Source organism: Bos taurus, chromosome 3 (assembly GCF_002263795.3).
Source record: "Bos taurus isolate L1 Dominette 01449 registration number 42190680 breed Hereford chromosome 3, ARS-UCD2.0, whole genome shotgun sequence".
NCBI classification, from domain to species: domain Eukaryota; kingdom Metazoa; phylum Chordata; class Mammalia; order Artiodactyla; family Bovidae; genus Bos; species Bos taurus.
The window spans coordinates 43945356-43967907 of record NC_037330.1 but is presented as its reverse complement, the minus strand read 5'-3'; the positions used below and the strand labels follow the sequence as shown (position 1 = coordinate 43967907).

General features: G+C 38.3%; 1 protein-coding gene across 1 annotated transcript in view; it reads left to right on the top strand.

The window, feature by feature from the left end:
- The window catches only part of PLPPR4 (phospholipid phosphatase related 4), a 55319-nt gene that overhangs the window by 8258 nt on the left and 24509 nt on the right, over positions 1–22552 (top strand). The gene's annotated exons all lie outside the window — the stretch shown is intronic.

Sequence of the window (22552 nt, the reverse complement as noted above, 5' to 3'; positions counted from 1 at the left end):
GTCTTTAATTAGGTGCTGAATCAATCACCTCTTAGGTCCATCACTGGGTCTTTGTTTTGTTTTGTTGTTTTTTGTTTTTTTTAGTTGTTATTGGAGTGTGTTTGCTTTACAATGTTGTGTTAGTTTCCTCTGTAAAGCAAAATGAATTAGCTATATATATACATATATCACCTTTCTTTTGGATTTCCTTTCCATTTAGGTCACCATAGAGCTTGAGTAGAGTTTCCTTTGCTATATAGTCGGTTGTTTGGTTGTTTTTAAATCACAAACATTTACCTAAATCATCATAGGGATGATAACTGCTTTCTTATTTTTTATCATCAGATGGTTTCTATTCAATTCAGTTCAGTTTAGTTGCTCAGTCATGGCTGACTCTTTGCAACCCCATGGACTGCAGCAAGCCAGGCTTCCCTGTCCATCACCAACTCCCGGAACATACTCAAATTCATTTCCATTGAGAAGTGATGCCAACCAACCATCTCATCCTCTGTCACCCCCTTCTCCTCCCACCTTCAATCTTTCCCAGCATTAGGGTCTTTTCAAATGAGTCAGTTCGTCTCATTAAGGGTCCAAAATATTTGAGTTTCACCTTCAGCATGAGTCTTTCCAATAAATATTCAGGACTGATTTCCTTTAAGATTGACTGGTTTGTTCCCTGGACTTGCAGTCCAAGGGACTGTCAAGAGTCTTCTCCAACACGGTAGTTCAAAAGCACCAATTCTTCGGTGCTCAGCTTTCTTTATAGTCCAACTCTTACATCCAACCATAGCTTTGACTAGACAGACCTTTGTTGGCAAAGTAATGTCTCTGCTTTTTAATGTCTAGGTTGGTCATAGCTTTTCTTCCAAAGAGCAAGCATCTTTTAAGTTCATGGCTGCAGTCACCATCTGCAGTGACTTTGGAGCCCAAGAAAATAAAGTCTCTCACTGTTTCATTGTTTCCCCATCTATTTGCCTTGCAGTGATGGTACAGATGCCATGATCTTAGTTTTCTGAATGTTGAGCTTTAAGCCAACTTTTTCACTTTCCTCTTTCACTTTCATCAAGAGGCTCTTTAGTTCTTCGCTTTCTTCCGTAAGGGTGGTGTCATCTGCATATCTATGGTTATTGATATTTCTCCCAGCAATCTTGATTCCAACTTGTGCTTCATCTGGCCTGGCATTTTGCATGATGTACTCTGCATATAAGTTAAATAAGTAGGGTGATAATAAACAGCCTTGATGTTCTCCTTTCCACTTGTAACCAGTCTGTTGTTCCATGTCCAATTCTAACTGTTGCTTCCTGACCTGCATACAGATTTCTCAGGAGGCAGGTAAGGTTGTCTGGTATTTCTACCTCTTTAAGTTTTCTAGTTTGTTGTGATCCACAGTCAAAGGCTTTGACATAGTCAATAAAGCAGATGTTTTTTCTGGCACTCTCTTGCTTTTTTGATGATCCAGTGGATGTTGGCAATTTGATCTCTGGTTCCTCTGCCTTTTCTAAATCCAGCTTGAACATCTGGAAGTTCTCTGTTCACGTACTCTGGAAGTCTGCCTTGGAGAATTTTGAGCATTACTTTGCTAGCATGTGAGATGAGTGCAATTGTGTGGTAGTCAGAGCATTCTTTGGCATTGCCTTTCTTTGGGATTGGAATGAAAACTAACCTTTTCCACTTCTGTGGCCACTGCTGAATTTTTCAAGTTTGCTGGCATATTTAATGCAGCACTTTCACAGTGTCATGTTTTAGAATTTGAAATATCTCAACTGGAATTCCATCACCTCCACTAGCTTTGTTCGTAAGTGATGCTTCCTAAAGCCCACTTGACTTTGCATTTCAGGATGGCTGGCTCTAGGTGAATGATCACACCATCATGGTTATCTGGGTCATGGAGATCTTTTTTGTATAGTTTGTCTGTATATTCTTGCCACCTCATCTTAATAACTTCTGCTTCTGCTAGGTCCATACCATTTCTGTCCTTTATTATGCCCATCTTTGCATGAAATAGTCCTTTGGTATCTCTCACTTTCTTCAAGAGATGTCTGCTGCTGCTGCTGCTGCTGCTGCTAAGTCGCTTCAGTCGTGTCTGACTCTATGCGACCCCATAGACCGCAGCCCACCAGGCTCCCCGTCCCTGGGATTCTCCAGGCAAGAACACTGGAGTGGGTTGCCATTTCCTTCTCCAGTGCATGAAAGTGAAAAGTGAAAGGTAAGTCGCTCAGTCGTATCCGACTCTTCGCGACCCCATGGACCGCAGCCTACCAGGCTCCTCCGCCCATGGGATTTTCCAGGCAAGAGTACTGGAGTGGGGTGCCATTGCCTTCTCCACAAGAGATGTCTAGTCTTTCCCATTCTATTGTTTTCCTCTGTTTCTTTGCTTTGATCGCTGAGAAAGGCTTTCTTATCTCTCCTTGCTAGTATTTGGAACTCTGCATTCAGATGGGTATATCTTTCCTTTTCTCCTTTGCCTTTCACTTCTCTTCTTTTCAGAGCTATTAAGGCCTCCTCAAACAACCACTTTGCCTTTTTGTGGTTCTTTTTCTTGGGGATGGTCTTGATCACTGCCTCCTGTACAATGTCACAAACCTCCATCTATAGTTCTTCAGGCACTCTGTCTATCAGATATAATCCCTTGAATCTATTTGTCGCTTCCACTGTATAATTGTAAGGGATATGATTTAGGTCATACCTGTATGGTCTAGTGGTTTTCCCTACTTTCTTCAATTTAAGTCTGAATTTGGCAATAAGGAGTTCATGATTTGAGCCACAGTGAGCTCCCGGTCTTATTTTTGCTGTGTAGAGGTTCTCCATCTTTGGCTGCAAAGAATATAATCAGTCTGATTTTGGTATTGACCATCTGGTGATGTCCATGTATAGAGCCTTCTCTTGTGTTGTTGGAAGAGGGTGTTTACGGTGACAAGTGCGTTCTCTTGGCAAAACTCTGTTAGCCTTTGCCCTGCTTCATTTTGTACTCCAAGGCCAAATTTGCTTGTTACTCCAGGTATCTCTTGACTCCCTACTTTTGCATTCCAGTCCCCTATAATGAAAAGGACATCTTTTTGGGGTGTTAGTTCTAGAAGGTCTTGTAGGTCTTCATAGAACCATTCAACTTCAGCTTCTTCACCATTACTGGTTTTGGACATAGACTTGGCTTACTGAGATATTGAATGGTTTGCCTGGAAACGAACAGAGATCATTCTGTCATTTTGGAGATTGCATCCAAGTACTGCATTTCAGACTCTTTTGTTTACTATGATGGCTACTCCATTTTTCCTAAGGGATTCTTGACCACAGCAGTAGATATAATGGTCATCTGAGTTAAATTCACCCATTCCAGTCCATTTTAGTTCACTGAGTCCTAAAATGTTGATATTCACTCTTGCCATCTCCTGTTTGACCACTTCCAATTTGCCTTGATTCATGGATCTAACATTCCAGGTTCCTATGCAGTATTGCTCTTTACAGCATTGGACTTTACTTCCATCACCAGTCACATCCATAACTGGGTTTTGTTTTTGCTTTGGCTCCATCTCTTCATTCTTTCTGGAGTGATTTCTCCACTTATCTCCTGTAGCATACTGGGCACCTACTGACCTGGGGAGTTCATCTTTCATTGTCCTATCTTTTTGCCTTTTCATGCTGTTCATGAGGTTCTCAAGGCAAGAATACTGAAGTGGTTTGCCATTCCCTTCTCCAGTGGACCTTGTTTTGTCAGAACTCTCCACCAAGACCTGTCCATCTTGGGTGACCCTGCACTTCATAGCTCATAGTTTCATTGAGGTAGACAAGGCTGTGGTCCATGTGATCAGTTTGGTTAGTTTTCTGTGATTGTGGTTTTCATATGTCTGCCCTCTGATGGATAAGGATAAGAGGCTTATGGAAGCTTCCTGGGCGGGGCTATGTTCCCTCCCTGTTGTTTGACCTGAGGCCAAACTATGGTGGAGTTAATGAAGATAATGGCTACCTCCTTGAAAAGGTCCCATGGAGGCATGTCACACTCAGTGCAGGGTCAGCCCTGCAGCAGGCCACTGTTGACCCACACCTCCACCGGAGACTCGTGGACAATCACGGGCAAGTCTGGGTCAATCTCTTGTGGGATCACTGCTTCTTTTTCCTGAGTCCTGGTGCACCCAAATTTCTGTTTATGCCCTCCAAGAGTCTGTTTCCCAGTCCTGTATAAGTTCTGGCAGCTCTATGGTGGGTTTAATGGCAACCGCCTCCAAGAAGGCTTACACCATAGCCAGGTCTGCTGCACCCAGAGTCCCTGCCCCTGTGGCAGGCCACTGCTGACCTTCTCAGGAGACACTCAAACACAGTTCTGGCTCAGTCTCTGTGGGGTCTCTTGGTCCTTGTGCTCATAAGCATTGTTTGAGCCCTCTGAGCATCTCTGGTGGGTAAGGGGTTTGATTCTAAACTCGATTTTGCCCCTCCTATCGTCTTTCTGGGGCTATTCCTTTGCCCTTGGACGTGGAGTATTTTTTTTTTTTTTTTTTTGATGGGATCTAACATTCTCCATTTGAGGGTTGTTCAGCAGCGAGTTGTAGTTTTGGAGTTCTCGCAGAAGATGAGCGCAGTCCCTTCTACTCTGCCATCTTATGCCACAAAAAAACTGAATGCCAACAAGGAACCCTTCCTGCTCTCGCCTCCCAGGGACACCTTGGGCTTGGTTTTGAAATCAAGATGGCTTCTGTACATTCTGCTAAAAGTGACATTAGGCCATTTAGGTACAAATTAAAGAGAAGTAGAAATGAAGATAATAAAAATCGATGTATTTTCAGGAAAAGGTGAACAAGTTATCAGTATATTTAGTGGACTGTTGTTTGTGAGTAATAACCATGGAAATATGTATGGATGTATTGTCTACAATTTAATGTCCTCACCAAAGCCTGTGCTGTAGGACTGCTTTGATGGTAAAATCCTCATTTAATTAAGTTCTATTCATGCCTCAGAAACTGGGCCGTCATGAATGGTCTAAAAGAGACCAATCTTATATTAAATATACTCCAAAATGGGTGCCAAAGTAAAATAGCAGAGTGTATTCTGTTTGTACTTTTATGAAAATTCATTTATTCGTTTAATAAATATTGATGATTATATGCCTTTTGGTTAAATTAATGGAAATAGTATGGAATCATTACTGGCATACCTTCTAATCTATGGTAGAATTTCAATAAAGTTCTATTGAATGGATGGAGTAAAATAAGACTAATAGTTATGAACATAACTGTTTTTCTTAACTTTTTTTCTCAACCAGTGGAGACATTTATTTATGAAAAACAAGTTGTGATGAAGATTAAGATTGAATCAATCTCTAAGATATATAAGTCCTCATTCTTAATTACATTTATGCTCATTTATGATCTGGAGCATACCTATGAATTATTTGAGATTTGCAACTTCAAAGAGAGGCATATTTAAACAAAGAACTTGTAGTTTTAATTTTCATAGAAAATTATTTGATATAAAGTACACATGCCAGCAAAGACATTTTTTTATTGTTGCTATGGTAGAATAAATTATTTGATTTGTTAGTAATAAAATGTGTTTGTGAGGTATATTTGTATCCCATATTAGGTTTTATTTCTTTTATATATTTTGTTCATAATTTGACTTTTTGGTGTATCTCACAATGAAACACATAACAATCATACTTAATTTAATCATACCCTTAGGATGTTGGAAAAAGTTATTAATGCCCCACATTAACAGTCCCCCTTCAATATCTTATTCATCAATCCCTTTTATAGATATATTCAAGTAAATAAGGTCTTAAGCAGCCTTGGAAAGATTTTAATCTTGAAGGTGGGCCTATAATGTGCATTTAAATATGATCTAAGAGTCAGATATGACTTAGCAACTGAGCAACAACAATTATATAGGAGACAAGGTTGAAAAGACAGTGGCTAATGATATATTGCTGAATTATCATCTCCCATAGTAGATTAGATCCCTTCTCTGGAAAATTTATGGATTGAATGAAATATATCAGGCACATGGTAAACACTAAATAACCATTTGCTAGATAAACTAATTAGTTATTACATAATACAAAACATAAACTTTTATAGTCCTTAAATAAAATGGTTTATTTGCAACAGTGTGGATGTACCTAGACATTATCATTTTAAGTGAAGTAAGTAACAAAAGAAAGATAAATACCATATGACATCATTCATTTGTGGAGTCTAAAAAAATGTACAAATGAACTAATTTACAAAACAGAAATAGATTCATAGACTTAGACAACAAACTTATGGTTACCAAAGGGGATAGCTGAGTGAAGGGAGATAAACTAGGAGTTTGGGATTATTAGATGCACACTATATATATATATAATCAACAACAAAGACCCACTGTATACCACAGAGAACTGTATTCGGTATCTTGTTCAGTTCAGTTCAGTTCAGTTGCGCAGTCATATCCGACTCTTTGCAACCCCATGAATTGCAGCATGCCAGGCCTCCCTGTCCATCACCAACTCCCAGAGTTCACTCAAACTCACATCCATCGAGTCAGTGATGCCATCCAGCCATCTCATCCTCTGTCGTCCCCTTCTCCTCCTGCCCCCAATCCCTCCCAGCATCAGAGTCTTTTCCAATGAGTCAACTCTTCACATGAGGTGGCCAAAGTATTGGAGTTTCAGCCTCAGCATCAGTCCTTCCAAAGAGCACCCAGGACTGATCTCCTTTAGAATGGACTGGTTGGATCTCCTTGCAGACCAAGGGATTTTCAAGAGTCTTCTCCAACACCACAGTTCAAAAGCATCAATTCTTTGGTGCTCAGCTTTCTTCACAGTCCAACTCTCACATCCATACATGACCACTGGAAAAACCATGGCCTTGACTAGACGGACCTTTGTTGGCAAAGTAATGTCTCTGCTTTTTAATATGCTATCTAGGTTGGTCATAACTTTCCTTCCGAAGAGTAAGCGTCTTTTAATTTCATGGCTGCAATCACACTCTGCAGTGATTTTGGCGCCCCAAAAAATAAAGTCTGACACTGTTTCCACTGTTTCCCCATCTACTTGCCATGAAGTGATGGGACCAGATGCCATGATCTTCGTTTTCTGAATGTTGAGCTTTAAGCCAACTTTTTCACTCTCCTTTTTCACTGTCATCAAGAGGCTTTTTGGGGTGTTAGTTTTAAAAGGTCTTGTTCAACTTCAGCATCTTCAGCATGGAAAGTAATCTGAAAAAGAACACACACACACATATATAACTGAGTCACTTTGCTGTACACCTGAAACTAACACAATATTATAAACTACCTATACTTCAATTTAAAAAATGGTTAAAGAACGTGGTAAAAACTACATTTTGAATAAACTTTGAAGTTAGTATGACATAAAATAAAATGTTTCAAGGATAAATTTGATACTTAACTTAGTAAACAACTCAAAAGAAGTAGTTTACAAATATTGATGTCTCAAAGTCAATAATTTATGTGTATATAATTTAGGATTGTCACAGTAAATATTAAAATCAGAAATTTGTTTCTCTTATTCCATATCTCAAATACAGAACTTTTAGTTACTTTTATTACTCTGACATCATTTAATATTTTTCCACTTTTTCATTACTTCCTATTTCATTTGATATTAAGACATATGTGTTAGATCCCAAAATACTATGTGTTCTTTTATTAAACTATTCAGGTCCAAATATATATGATTTCCTATATGAATAAAATAATTACACTAATAGTTAAAATACTATTTGAAAGTGAAGGTGAAGTCGGTCAGTTGCGTCTGACTCTTTGTGACCCCATGGACTATAGCCTGCCAGGCTTCTCCGTCCATGGGGTTTCCCAAGCACGAACTGGAGTGGGTTGCCATTTCTTTCTCCAGGGGATCTTCCTGACCCAGGGATCGAACCCAGGTCTTCCAAATTGCAGACAGACTCTTTACCATTTGAGCCACCAGGGAATCAAAAAATACTATTTGATAAAAAATTACTATTTAATCTGTGTTTATTAATATCTTACTTTTTTTAGGAGTACCACTCACAGCAGAAATTGTAGGATGACATTCATAGTATACAAAGAAAAAATGTGCATTATATTATTTTCTGCTATTTCTCAATTTCTGCTGGCGAGTAAGGTCAGTGGTAAACATTTTTAGCAAAATGTAGTTGGCATACAAACATGAACTCAAATACTAAATTTCTTGATTTTATAATCTAGTTAACAAACTGTATAACATTGTATAAACCATGTGATACTTCTGTGTTGCAGTTACCTCATCTGTAAGATGGGGATAGTAATAGTACCTTCATCAGACAGGTGTTGTGAAGCTCAGATGAATTCAGAAATGTAAAAGTATGAACTTTAAATGATACCTGGTACATATTAGTAGCACTAAGCTGTGATTTGTACCCATGTTTTTAAAAGATAGGTTTATGTTCTATGGGCAAAGAAATTACAGCTGTCAAGGCTATGGTTTTTCCAGTGGTCATGTATGGATGTGAGAGTTGGACTATGAAGAAAGCTGAGCGCTGAAGAATTGATGCTTTTGAACTGTGGTGTTGGAGAAGACTCTTGAGAGTCCCTTGGACTGCAAGGAGATCCAACCAGTCCATCCTAAAGGAGATCAGTCCTGGGTGTTCACTGGAAGGACTGATACTGAAACTGAAATTCCAATACCTTGGCCACCTAATGTGAAGAGCTGACTCATTGGAAAAGACCCTGATGCTGGGAAAGATTGAGGGCAGGAGGAGAAGGGGATGACAGAGGATGAGATGGTTGGATGGCATCACCGACTCAATGGACATGGGTTTGGGTGGACTCCGGGAGTTGGTGATGGACAGGGAGGCCTGGCGTGCTGCGGTTCATGGGGTCTCAAGAGGTCGGACATGACTGAGCGACTGAACTGAACTGAAGAAAATATTTCAAAGCAATTACTTTTAAGAATTGAAAGTCAGGTCTCCAGCCTCAGATCTTAGTCTCAAATTAGCTTTAAAGAACAAAATGCTTTCCAAGGCAGTACACATACTTGTGTAATTATGTAAGAGGAGCAAATCAGAACCTGAGGTTAAAGCTGCTGCTGCTGCTGCTAAGTTGCCTCAGTCGTGTCCAACTCTGTGCGACCCCATAAATGGCAGCCCACCAGGCTCCCCCATCCCTGGGTTAAAGCTGATGACTACAAAGCTTAGTACTCCAAGCTTAATGCTAGATCAATATTCAGGTGATAAAACAACCCACCTAATAAAAGAATCCTGCTTTGCAGGCTGATTCTTTACCAGCTGAGCCACAAGAGAAGCCCAAGAATACTGGAGTGGATAGCCTATCCCTCTGCAGTGGATCTTCCTGACCCAGGAATCAAACCGGGGTCTCCTGCGTTGCAGGCAGATTCTTTACCAACTGAGCTATCAGGGAACCCCAATAAAACAACCACATACCATTATTTAAACTTCACTGTTAGATCACGGTGATTTTAACTAGTCTTTTTAGATCTGTACAGATGTAATTTATATTTGGGCATGAAGATATAAGGGGTCTTCCCTGGTGGCTGAGTGGTAAAGAATCCACCCGCCAAGCAGGAGACCCAGGTTCAGTCACTGTCGGGAAGATCCCCTGGAGAAGGAAATGGCAACCCACTCCAGTACTCTTGCCTGGAGAATCCCATGGACAGAGGAGCCTGGCGGGCTACAGTCCATTGGATTGCAAACAGTCGGACACAACTTAGTGACAGACTTTCACTTTTCATAAAGACATACAAAACATTTTCCTCCTCAAACGTAACATATATATTAGGTTTGTTCTCTCTTTCCTATTAATTACCATTACTATTTGAAGCACTCAATTTGAGCTTCTTGTGTTCTGTAATGTTGAAAAAAATTATTAGAATTCTAGAAATTCACAGTAGGAGCATTTTCTACAGTAGAAGTAAACAAGGGTCTTTTAACTTGGGGATTTTTCTTTAGTCAAGTTAACTACGTTTATAAGAACCATGTAAACATTGACATTTCTATTCAAATCATCCATATATGCATTAATTTTGTACATCAAGTTTACCCAGTAGGGCAGGTCCTCCCCTAATACTAGGCCCTTTGGATAGAGAAGTGAATGGGATCATTTCCCTGCTCTCAGGATCTCTTCATTGAGTAAGAGAGAAAAGTAAAGGAACAACTGCCATCCCAAATGACAATTGCTATGTCAGAGGCATTCATCGGGCCATCTCTGTGCAGATAGAGAAAGTGATCCAAAGGCAACACGATAGGAAAGCATCTGGGGAGCTTGAGATGTGCCAATTCCTGATATTTTGTACTTGAAGTCATTTGCTATGGAAAATAGAAGTGAAGATGAAAGTCAACCATGTCCAAGATATAATTAAAGTTCTTTAAATATTAAAAAAATAATAACATTGGAGAAAACAGCACAGGAAAAAAAATAATCAAGACCTTAGAATACCATATAGTTAAGAGCATGATTCAAAAGTGCCTGGCACCCCTTTGCTCTGGGTGTCATTAAACCTCTTGTACACATGGCCATCTTGAACTTCTGTCCTCTGATTTGGCATTTCCACTGAAGCCTGGGGCTATTCTTTCCTGAAAAGCACCAGACTAGTGCCAGATGGCCGTGGTGACATGTACCAAAGCGGCAGCAGGGTGTAATGGGACTCATGCTTCCAGGAATTTAACAGATTGGGTTCTTACAATTGGCCTGTACTTAGAATCCAGGCATGCTGTTCACCTTATCTTGAGCAGGGTCTTCATCTTAAAGTTTATCTTAAGTTCCCAGAAAACTTATGGGGAAATGTTTAAATAAAAAGTCAATATAGTCTTTCTTTTTTTTTTTTTTTAGGAAGAAGTGCTCAATATATTCTTTCTGAAACAAAATGAAGAGAGCTGTAGTAAAGATAGATACTAGATTTGCCCAAAAGAAGCAGTTTTCATGTTTGAGTGATAAAAAGTCCACAGAGAAACTGTTAGGAGTATTTAAGAGTTAAGAGGAAGGGGGAGCTTTTTCATACTGCACATTTCCTCTGCAACACCCTCTTCCCATTTGAGAATTTCAGCCATTGTAGCAATATCAAGTGGAGAAAGCAATGGCAACCCACTCCAGTACTCTTGCCTGGAAAATCCCATGGATGGAGGAGCCTGGTAGGCTGCACTCCATGGGGTTGCTAAGAGTCAGACACGACTGAGTGACTTCACTTTCACTTTTCACTTTCATGCATTGGAGAAGGAAATGGCAACCCACTCCAGTGTTCTTGCCTGGAGAATCCCAGGGACGGCAGGGCCTGGTGGGCTGCCGTCAATGGAGTCGCACAGAGTCGGACACGACTGAAGTGACTTAGCAGCAGCAGCAGCAGCAGCAGCAATATCAAGAAGGAAAGCAGTCTGAGACCTAGGAACAAAGCAGTTTAGAGCATTTTTCCTACACCTAGGCACTTAGGTAGGAATCTGGGTGATCCCCTTTACCTGCTTTTTGACCATTGGCCAATTTATGTGACCTCTCTCAGTTCTCTCATCTGTAAATTGGGAATACCAATAGATGGTATATAGGGCTGTAGAACTGAATGCAGCACTCTATTATAGAACTAGCCTAGTATCTTTCACCTAGGTCCTCAACACAGTCTATGTACTACTAACAAACTGCCCATGTTTTCTGTTTATTTAATAGTAATATCCTGATTTCTTTCAATTAAATTCGGCAAGCATTTTATTGGACACCCAAAATTTTCAAGGCACTGTATGAATTACAAAGGTCTTACTTTGTAGTACCAGATCTTAAGACAAAGGCTGCTGCTGCCGCTAAGTCGCTTTAGTCGTATCTGACTCTGTGCAACCCCATAGACGGCAGCCCACCAGGCTCCCCGTCCCTGGGATTCTCCAGTCAAGAACACTGGAGTGGGTTGCCATTTCCTTCTCCAATGCATGAAAGTGAAAAGTGAAAGTGAAGTTGCTCAGTCGTATCTGACTCCCAGCGACCCCATGGACTGCAGCCTACCAAAGGCTGATAATATACAAATAACTACAATCCAAGGCAGACTAACAGGTCCTACAATAAAGATATATATGAGCACATGAGGCAAACTCTTCAGTTCTGGCTGGAGACTATGAGGGAGGTTTCAGGGGGAAAAAATTACGTGATCTCAACCTCTACGAGGATAGTTTTTATGGGAAGCAAATGTGAAAATGTAAATCAGAGACTTGAACATGTCTGTCTGGGACATAAATGTAAGGGGGTCATAAGTGTTTGTGGTTGAGCAAGTGAAGAGTAGGTACAGAGCACAATTAAACAAGGAAGGCAGATGGAAGTTGTAATATGAAAGATCATGTATAATACAAAAGGTTATTCTGGGAAATTTGCATTTTATTTAGTAATTAGTATGGCATCATGAAAGTCATGATTAGAGGTGAATTCCAGAAAAATTAGACTTGAAGTATTATGGAGGATGAAACAAATTATAGAGAATAGAGGTAAAAAAATCTCATACATTATATGTCATAGTAAGAGAAGTGTGAGGGATGATTTTTACATCATGACAGCACATAGAAAATTTTAGATCTAGATGACAATATTAGAAGCCCCCCATTTCACTGATGACAAATAAGACCTAGAAAGGTTAAGTGACCTGCTCCAAATCCCAGAAGCTGTGTATGCGCTCAGTTCCTCAGCTGTGTCTGACTCTTTGGGACCCCATGGACTGTAGCCCACCAGACTCCTCTGTTCATGTGATTGTCCCAACAGAAATACTGGAGTGGGTGCCATTTCCTTCCCCACGGGATCTTCCCAACCCAGGGACCAAAACTTCATCTCCTGCATTGCAGGTGGATTCTTTACCACTGAGCCACCAGGGAAGTCCAAAAGCTAGTGGAATAATTGAGGGAAGAAACTGAATTTTTCTGGTCCTGCAGTCAGCATTGATTTCCCTCAGTCACACTGTCCTGTTTTAATTTGTATCAATGCATGTCATTGACATAAGCCACATCCATTCTATTTGTGAAAACTTGTTTAGATTTCTAGACCTTGAATACGTTATAGACACATTCTGACCTACTCTTAGTGACATTACAAGTGTTAGTATTCTTTTCATGATCTGTATTCTTAAGGTTCATTATAGTTAACCTAAATATGCTACAACTATGTTGAAAATAAACCATAAAGCCCTATAGTATATTACTAGTTATTATTATTTTTCAGTATTTAAAGGAAATATTTATCTCTATTAACTATACAGCAAAAATTCTGAGGGATATCATTAAAGATTGCGCTATAGGAAATGGAAAACTCTGTCACTGTGTGCTGACCTATGACCACGTTCTTATTGGCCACCAGTTTTAATAAAATTACTTTCATCTGCTAATATTTCTTCCAGTTTAAATTCCATTTGAATAAATATATGTTTTAAGTTTCATATTTTGTATGATTGGGGGATACTTGAATTCATTCAGAGTCTAACATTTAAAGTTTGTTATTAAATAAAAATGTTCTTTTTCTCTTAAATTATCTCCTGCATATAAGTGGTATGAATATACTCAATTATATTCTTGGATTCTTGTGACATTATTTGTATAAAAACCAAGTTAATTTAAGTTTGAAGTTTCCTGTGCAAGTGGTGTTTTTCAAAACTGAAGGTGATGGTGTTCAAATCATCCTGTATCAATGATATGCAGCTTTCTCCCTGCAACCTTGGACTCTCTTTAGACCCAGATTGGCATCTTACTCTCTTCTTGGTATTTTGATACCTGAGAGGCATCTCAGTTTTAATATTTCCAAAACAAAACCTTAGGTTCCTCCTAGTTAAGCTTCTCCCAACCTTCCTTATCCTAGTAAATGACACCCCCTAGCCCAATCACTCAAGCCTCAAATCCTTAAAATCAACCTTTATTGTTTCCTTTTCAGTAACCAGCTCATCAACAAGCCCTGTCATTTTTGTCTCTAAAGTTATATCCAGAATCTGCCAGCATCTCTTTGTCTCAGTGTTGTGTGCTATGTGTAGTGCTAAGTCGCTTCAGTGGTGTCCAACTCTGTGCGACCCCATGGACTGTAGCCCGTCAGGCTCTGCTGTCCCTGGGATTTCCTAGGCAAGAATACTGGAGCAGGTTGCCATTTCCTCCTCCAGGGGATCTCTCCGACCCAGGGATAGAACCCATGTCTCCTGCATTTGCAGGTGGATTCTTTACCACTGGTGCTGCCTAGAAAGCCCTAGCACATATTAAGCACTCAATAAGTATTTGTTGGGTTTTGAAGAGCCTTCTAATTTTCACCCTGCTTTTACCTTTGACCCATCACAATCATTCTCAACTCAACTACCACAGTGATCTTCCTAAAATATATTTTGAGTCTTACTACATCTCTGCTTAAACACTCCAAAGTTATTTCCAAATGTACTTTGAATGAATAAAATACGAACGCCTGCCATGAACTTCAATGTTCTGCGAAGTCTGGTCCCAAATCCACCTCTCTGACTTTAGCTTTCCTTTTGACTATGCCTTTTACCTGGTTTTTATATGGTTAGTTCATTCTTGCCCACTCAGGTCTCTGTTTTAAAGATACTTACCTAGGTAGGTCTTCCTTGATCTAAAATAGCAATACAGGCAATTACCACAGCCCCCTGTCTTGTCTTCTTTATAATATGTTTTCTTGCTAATATTGTAATTTTTAAATTTTATCTGCATTCTTCAGAAAGAATGAAATCTTCATCAGAATAAGGACTTTGTCTTTTATTGCAGCTGTATTCCCAGGATGTAGAACAATGCCTCGAACTAGTAGGCTTCAATAGATATTTGTTGAATGAATAAATAAATGAGCCATGGATACAATGTATGTAACTGACCTTTTGTTACCATAATCCCACCAGTTTATGAATATCTCAGTGGACTCCAAATTTACCATGTCCGTGTAAAAGGAAAAGAATGGAATTGATAGGTCTGTAGGCTGAGAGCAAGTGAACTCCCTGAATGAGAAAAGTTTGTTATTATCAAGATGCTAAAAACAAGCAAGCTATTTGACCTAGATAAAATGTCATGATAGATTCCATAAAATGTTTCACTAACATTGATGTACATCTTGTATTTGTCTTTTTCAAGTTGGCATCAGAAAAATCAATATTATCTAGTAAACATCATCTTTTGAAACACATTTCTTTTGTTTGCTCTGTTCTCTAAACTATTATAATTTTCTCTCTAAAAATTGCCCTATTATTTTTACTCACAAGACTTGTATCAGAGGATAATTATAAAAATCAATCTTTTCCTTTTGAAAACCATTTTCCCAATCTTCAGATAATTTCCCTTCTCTGTATTGCTGCATAAAAACAGTGTGGTTCACACTTTTTTCCTTTGCTCTGACATAACTAGAGAATAAAATTCTTAATATTTAACTGTATAAGACTTTTAAAATGTCTTTTTAAATCTCATCTTAAATGCAACCGAAAGCTGTCTGTGTGATTTTATGTACATATATCATTTTATGTATATATATCAATTCTATATGCCAAAGTCAGCACATACTGTCTGTTAAATTTCTTACATTCAAAAGAAAGTTATTGTTGTGTACTTAAAAAGGTAAAAATAATCTTTGAAGATAAGTATGTTAGAAACAAACATTGCCATTTAATCCATTACACTGTCCAGTAGTAAAATACAGTATAGGAAAATGATGTCTAAAATTACTTTTACCCCAAATATTTTAATAAGTATTTTGTTCAAATATCTTTCTTAAAAACCAAAATTGATATAAAAGGCAAAGAGTAAAAGATACCTTTTTTAAAAAGTCAGAGAAACAAATATCAAAAGGGAATGAAAATATGATTCTTATTTTGAAGACAGATGAAAGTCTTGAAACATGCTTCAATAGAACTATATAAAAGATATTAACATATGGATAGAAAGATATACAGATTATAAAAACTGGAAATATTAGCCATTTCAAGGAGGCTAATGTCTTAAAAGGCTAAACTGCATAATATTAACAATGAAGGAAATTATTTTCACATATATTTATTTATAATATATATGCATATATATTTGAAAGACATTATGATATTATATTATTAGTTTAAATATTAAAGAGAATAAGCTTAGGCCCCATCTTAAGAATATTTTCATTGGAGAAGCAGAGAAAGGCTAAAACTAATCTATACCAGATCACTGTAATAAAGAACAGTGTGTAGAAATTTCCAAAGACAAAGTAGTGGGAAATTAAGAAAGAGGAAATTACTCTCAAAAAGGATTACCAAGTAAGGCAAGTGGGAAAGGTGACATTTGAGGAGTGTATTATTATTAATATGTATAACAGCAATGACCATCTCAAACATGACTCCTGTTTAAAACATATGTGAAGGCCTAAAATATGAACTAATGGCATCAAGGGAAGAATGTGGATCATCAAATCTGGTTAAATATTTGACATTCAAATTAATGGAGGAAAATTTTTTATAAATTTATTGAAACCACATTTCTAAGATAATGTTTATGCTAAGTGAAACTTACTGTTAACTACAGATTTGCAAATATAAACTCTTATTTAAACAGAACTGCAGATTAAACAGTACCCCCATTCATTGATGCTAATTGTATTTCAGAACACCAGACCACCTAACCTGCCTCTTGAGAAATCTGTATGCAGGTCAGGAAGCAACAGTTAGAACTAGACATGGAACAGCTGACTGGTTCCAAATAGGAAAAGGATTATGTCAAGGATGTATATTGTCACCCTGCTTGTTTTACTTATATGCAGAGTACATCATGAGAAACGGTGAGCTGAAACACAAGCTGGAATCAAGATTGCCGGGAGAAGTATCAATAACCTCAGATATGCAGATGATACCACCCTTAGGGTAGAAAGCAAAGAAGAACTAAAGAGCCTCTTGATGAAAGTGAAAGAGGAGAGTGAAAAAGTTGGCTTAAAGCTCAACATTCAGAAAACGAAGATCATGGCATCTGGTCCCATCACTTTATGGCAAATAGGTGGGGAAACAGTGGAAACAGTGGCAGACTTTATTTTGGGGGGCTCCAAAATCACTTCAGATGGTGACTGCAGCCATGAAATTAAAAGACGCTTACTCCTTGGAAGAAAAGCAATGACCAACCGAGACAGCATATTAAAAAGCAGATATGCTGCTTTTTCCAATCCCAAAGAAAGGCAATGCCAAAAAATGCTCATCTCACACGCTAGTACAGTAATGCTCAAAATTCTCCAAGCCAGGCATCAGCAATACGTGAACCATGAAATCCCAGATGTTCAAGCTGGTTTTAGAAAAGGCAGAGGAACCAGAGATCAAATTGCCAATATCTGCTGGATCACTGAAAAACCAAGAGAGTTCCAGAAAAAACATCTATTTCTGCTTTATTGACTATGCCAAAGCCTTTGACTGTGTGGATCACAATAAACTGTGGAAAATTCTTCAAAAGATGGGAATACCAGACCACCTGACCTGCCTCTTGAGAAATCTATATGCAGGTCAGGAAGCAACAGTTAGAACTGGACATGGAACAACAGACTGGTTCCAAATAGGAAAAGGAGTGTGTCAAGGCTGTATATTGTCAGCCTGCTTATTTAACTTATATGCAGAGTACATTATAAGAAACACAGGGCTGGAGGAAGCATAAGCTAGAATCAAGATTTCCGGGAGAAATATCAATAACCTCAGATATGCAGATGACACCATGCTTAAGGCAGAAAGTGAAGAAGAACTAAAGAGCCTCTTGATGAAAGTGAAAGAGGAAAGTGAAAAAGTTGTCTTAAAGCTCAACATTCAGAAAACTAAGATCATGGCCATTGGTCCCATCACTTCTTGGCAAATAGATGGAGAAACAGTGGAAACAGTGGCTGACTTTATTTTTCTGGGCTCCAAAATCATTCCAGATGGTGACTGCAGCCATGAAATTAAAAGACATTTACTCCTTGGAAGGAAAGTTATGACCAACCTAGACAGCATATTAAAAAGCAGAGACATTACTTTGTCAACAAAGGTCCATGTAGTCAAGGTATAGTTTTTCCAGTAGTCATGTATGGATGTGAGAGTTGGACTATAAAGAAAGCTGAGTGCTGAAGAATTGATGCTTTTGAACTGTGGTGTTGGAAAAGACTCTTGAGAGTCCCTTGGACTGCAAGGAGATCCAGCCAGTCCATCCTAAAGGAGATCAGTCCTGGGTGTTCATTGGAAGGACTGATGTTGAAACTGAAACTCCAATACTTTGGCTACCTGATGCAAAGAACTGACTCATTAAAGCTGTGGTACATATACACAATGGAGTATTACTCAGCCATTAAAAAGAATACATTTGAATCAGTTCTAATGAGGTGGATGAAACTGGAGCCTATTATACAGAGTGAAGTAAGCCAGAAGGAAAAACATAAATACAGTATACTAACGCATATATATGGAATTTAGAAAGATGGTAACAATAACCTTGTGTATGAGACAGCAAAAGAGACACTGATGTATAGAACAGTCTTATGGACTCTGTGGGAGAGGGAGAGGGTGGGAAGATTTGGGAGAGTGACATTGAAACATGTAGAATATCATGTAAGAAACGAGTTGCCAGTCCAGGTTCGATGCGCGATACTGGATGCTTGGGGCTGGTGCACTGGGACGACCCAGAGGGATGGTGTGGGGAGGGAGGAGGGAGGAGGGTTCAGGATGGGGAACACATGTATGCCTGTGGCGGATTCATTTTGATATTTGGCAAAACTAATACAATTATGTAAAGTTTAAAAATAAAATAAAATTTAAAAAATGATAATAATAAAAAAAAACCCTGATGCTGGGAAAGATTAAAAACGGGAGGAGAAGGGGACGACAGAAGGTGAGATGGTTGGATGGCATCATCGATTCAATGGACATGAGTTTTAGTAAATTGAGTTAACTCCAGGTGTCGGTGATGGACAGAGAGGCCTGGTGTGCATGGGGTCGCAAAGAGTTGGACAGGACTGAATGACTGAACTGAACTGAACTGATCCTAAAACTCTACTCCCATTTTTGGAAATGAAGCACAGAGCTATGTTTAAGAAAGAAGACCTTGTGGCTACAATTTGTGGATTCGAAATCCAACCACTTCTACTTGCTAGAGGATACTGAGCTTATCTATCCGAAAAGTATAAATAATTGTTTAGCATACATACCTCCCAAATAGCACTTATGTCATAATTGAAAGTTTTTAATTAGATGAATTAAAATTAATAAAATTAATTAAAATTTCAAAAACAGAAAATTATCTGTCATATTGAGTGATATTTAAAGTATTTGTTGAATTAAAGATAGAATATATTTAACTTAATTTAAATGGAAAAACCTTAATTGTGCACATAGACCATAAAGTGTTGATTTATTGGTTGAGTCTGGAAGCTACTACTTCTTACAGGAGAGGGAAATGGTGAGGAGGAATGACCAGATAGTTAGAGTGGTCAAATGGTCATGGATTTTAATAAGAAAAATGTAAGTGTTTTTACAGGCTTTTGTTCTCTCTATTGAAAAACACCCATCTGAAAAACAGAAAGACAATGCCAGATTAGTTTCATACATTATTAATTTTTCCAATAAACTTAATTCTCACCTCATTACAAAAACTATATTGGGAATAGAAGACATAATACTGTCTTGTAAATTTATTTATTTTTAAACCAGATGACCAGATATTGTGGATGGTCAATAATATTTTTTTTAACAAAACTTGATCTGCTTTGTTAAATAAATATTGTATCCTCCACTAGTAAGTAAGCCTTAAGATAGATAATTTTTTCAATGTTGTAGAAATCTGTGTCTTCAGATTCTGAAAGACCTAGCATTGGACATTATATTTGAAGTAGTTTTCTCTAGCTGAGAACAGATGTCTAAGTAAGCTTATGATCCTTAATCACCAAGCCCATGTCTTGTTTGCCATATCATAGTAAGGACCCACATAGTACCTGGCACATTGTAGGTTGAACGAATGAATAATTCAATCTATGACACAAAGTGTAGAAAGTAAATTGTGCCTAGTTTAGGTTTAGCAGACAAACTGGAGGACATCCAGTAAAATTAGAATTTCAGATAAACAATTTTTAACGTTGGTATTTCCCAAATATTACATGGGTACCACTCTAAAAGTGATTTATTGCTTATCTGAAATTCTAATTTCACTGAGTGATGTATTTTCATTTGCTAAATCTGGTAACTCTAGTCTAGTTATTGTAATGAATTAATATTTGCTTGTTTATTCAATTAGTCATTTATCAACAGGCATTTATTGTTTTATTAAATTATGAAATGATATATTGCATGCCTACCATGTGCCAGGAATAATTCTATACCTTGGGGACTCAGCAATAAATAACACTGGCAGACTTACTTCATGGAGCATGTATTTCAGTGGGAGATGAGGGGAGAAGAAAAATAAATAAGTGAAGTGTTAAATCAACAAGACAATTTCAGTTAATGATAAACGTCATGAAGAAATGAAAAGATGATGATGGGGGTAGAGGGAAAGATGGATCAATGACTACCTTCTTAATGATGATACAGAAGTCATCATTAAATGATAAGGAAAAGCCATTCAGACAAAGAGCTGGGGGAGAGCACAAAAGAAAGAAGAAATGGCACATGCAAAAACCCTAGGTAGAAATGAATTTGACTGCTACAGGGTAAGAGTGAAGATCATAGGACTACAGCAAACTAAAAAGCTTCTACACAGCAAAGGAAACCATCAAAAAATGAAAAGACAGCCAATCAGATGTAGTGAAAGCGAAAGTTGCTCAGTCGTGTCCGACTTTTTGCTACCCCGTGGACTAAGTCCATGGAATTCTCCAGGCCAGAATACTGGAGTGGATAGCCTTTCCTTTCTCCAGGGGATCTTCCCAACCCAGAGATTGAACCCAAGTCTCCCACATTGCAGTCAGATTCTTAACCAACTGAGCTATGAGGGAAGCCCAATCAGATGTAAAAAAGTATTTATAAATCATTTATCTATTATAATGGTATCACCAACTCAGTGGACATGAACTTGAGCAAACTCCAGGAGATAGTGAGGGACAGGGAGGCCTGGTGTGCTGCAGTCCCTGGGGTTGCAAAGGGTCAGAAATGATTTAGCGACTGAACAACAAAATCTATTATAATTAGGGCCAATGTCCAAAGTACATATAAGGGACTCATACTACTTAATAGGGCCTTCTTCAGTGACTCAGTGGTAAAGAATCCACCTGCAATACAGGATACGTGTGTTTGATCTTTGGGTTGGGAAGATCCCCTGGAGAAGGAAATGGCAACCCACTTTAGTATTCTAGGCTGGGAAATCCCATGGACAGAGGCTAACATGGTGGGCTATGGTCCATGGGGTTGCAAAGAGTCAGGGACGATTTAGTGACTAAACAACACCACCACCTTAATAGCCAGAAAAAAAAAAAAAAACCTCCCCCAAAACAAGCAAACCCAAGCAATTTGATTATAAAATGAGCAGAGGATCTGAATAGACAGTTTTCCAAAGAAGATATACAATGGGCAATAGATATAGGAAAAGATGCTCATATCACTAATCATGAAGGAAATGTAAATCAAGACCACATGAGGTATCACCTGACACCTATTAGAATGATTATCCTCAAAAAGACAAGAAATAACAAGTGTTGACATGGATGTGGTGGAAAGGGAACCATTGTGCTCTGTTTGGGTATGGAAACCTGTGCATCCACTGTGGAAAACAGTAGTTTTCTTTAAAAAATTAAAAATAAGAGTGCCACATGATCCCATGGTTCCACTTCCAGGTATTTATCTAAAGAAAACTAAAACACCAACTGGAAAAGATATATGCCCCACTGAAGATATATGCCCCACTGTATTCATTGCAGCATAGTTTGCAGTAATCAAGACATGGATTCAACCTAAGTGTCCACTGATGGATGAAGAAGTAAAGAAAATGTGGTACATATATACTATGGAATATTATTCAGCCTTCAAAAAGAAGGAAATACTGACATTTGAGACAACATGGATGGATTTTTAAGGCATTATGCCAAGTGAAATAAGTCAGCCAGAGAAAGATAAATATCATATGATTTCATCTATATGTAGAATCAAAGAAACAACAGCAATAAAAAATCAAATTCATAGAAATAGAGAACAGATTGGTGGTTGCCAGAGGTGGGGAATGACAGTGGGCAAGATGGGTAAAGGGGGTTGAAAGTCACAGATGCTCAGTTATAAGACAAGTAAGTCCTGGGGTTGTAATGTTCATATAGAGACTATAGGTAATAATACTGTATTGTATGTTTAAAAGTTGCTGAGAGTTGATTTTAAAAGTACTAATCATAAAAAAGAAATTGTTAAGTATGTGTAGTGATGGATGTTAACTAAATTTATTGGGATCATTTTGCAATATATATAAAAATATTAAACCTTATGTTGCATACCTGAAATTAATATAATGTTATATGTTGATATATGTCAATTATGTCTCAATCAAAAGGGGCGACCCATTGGCTTATAGTGCTTAGGGGGCTGGTTGCTACTGCTGCTGTTTAGTCACTAAGTTGTATCCAACTATGTGCTATCCCATAGTCTGTAGCCCTTCAGTTTCCTCTGTCCATGGGGTTCTCCAGGCAAGAATACTGGAATGAGTTGCCATTTGCTTCTCCAGGGGATCTTCCTGACCCA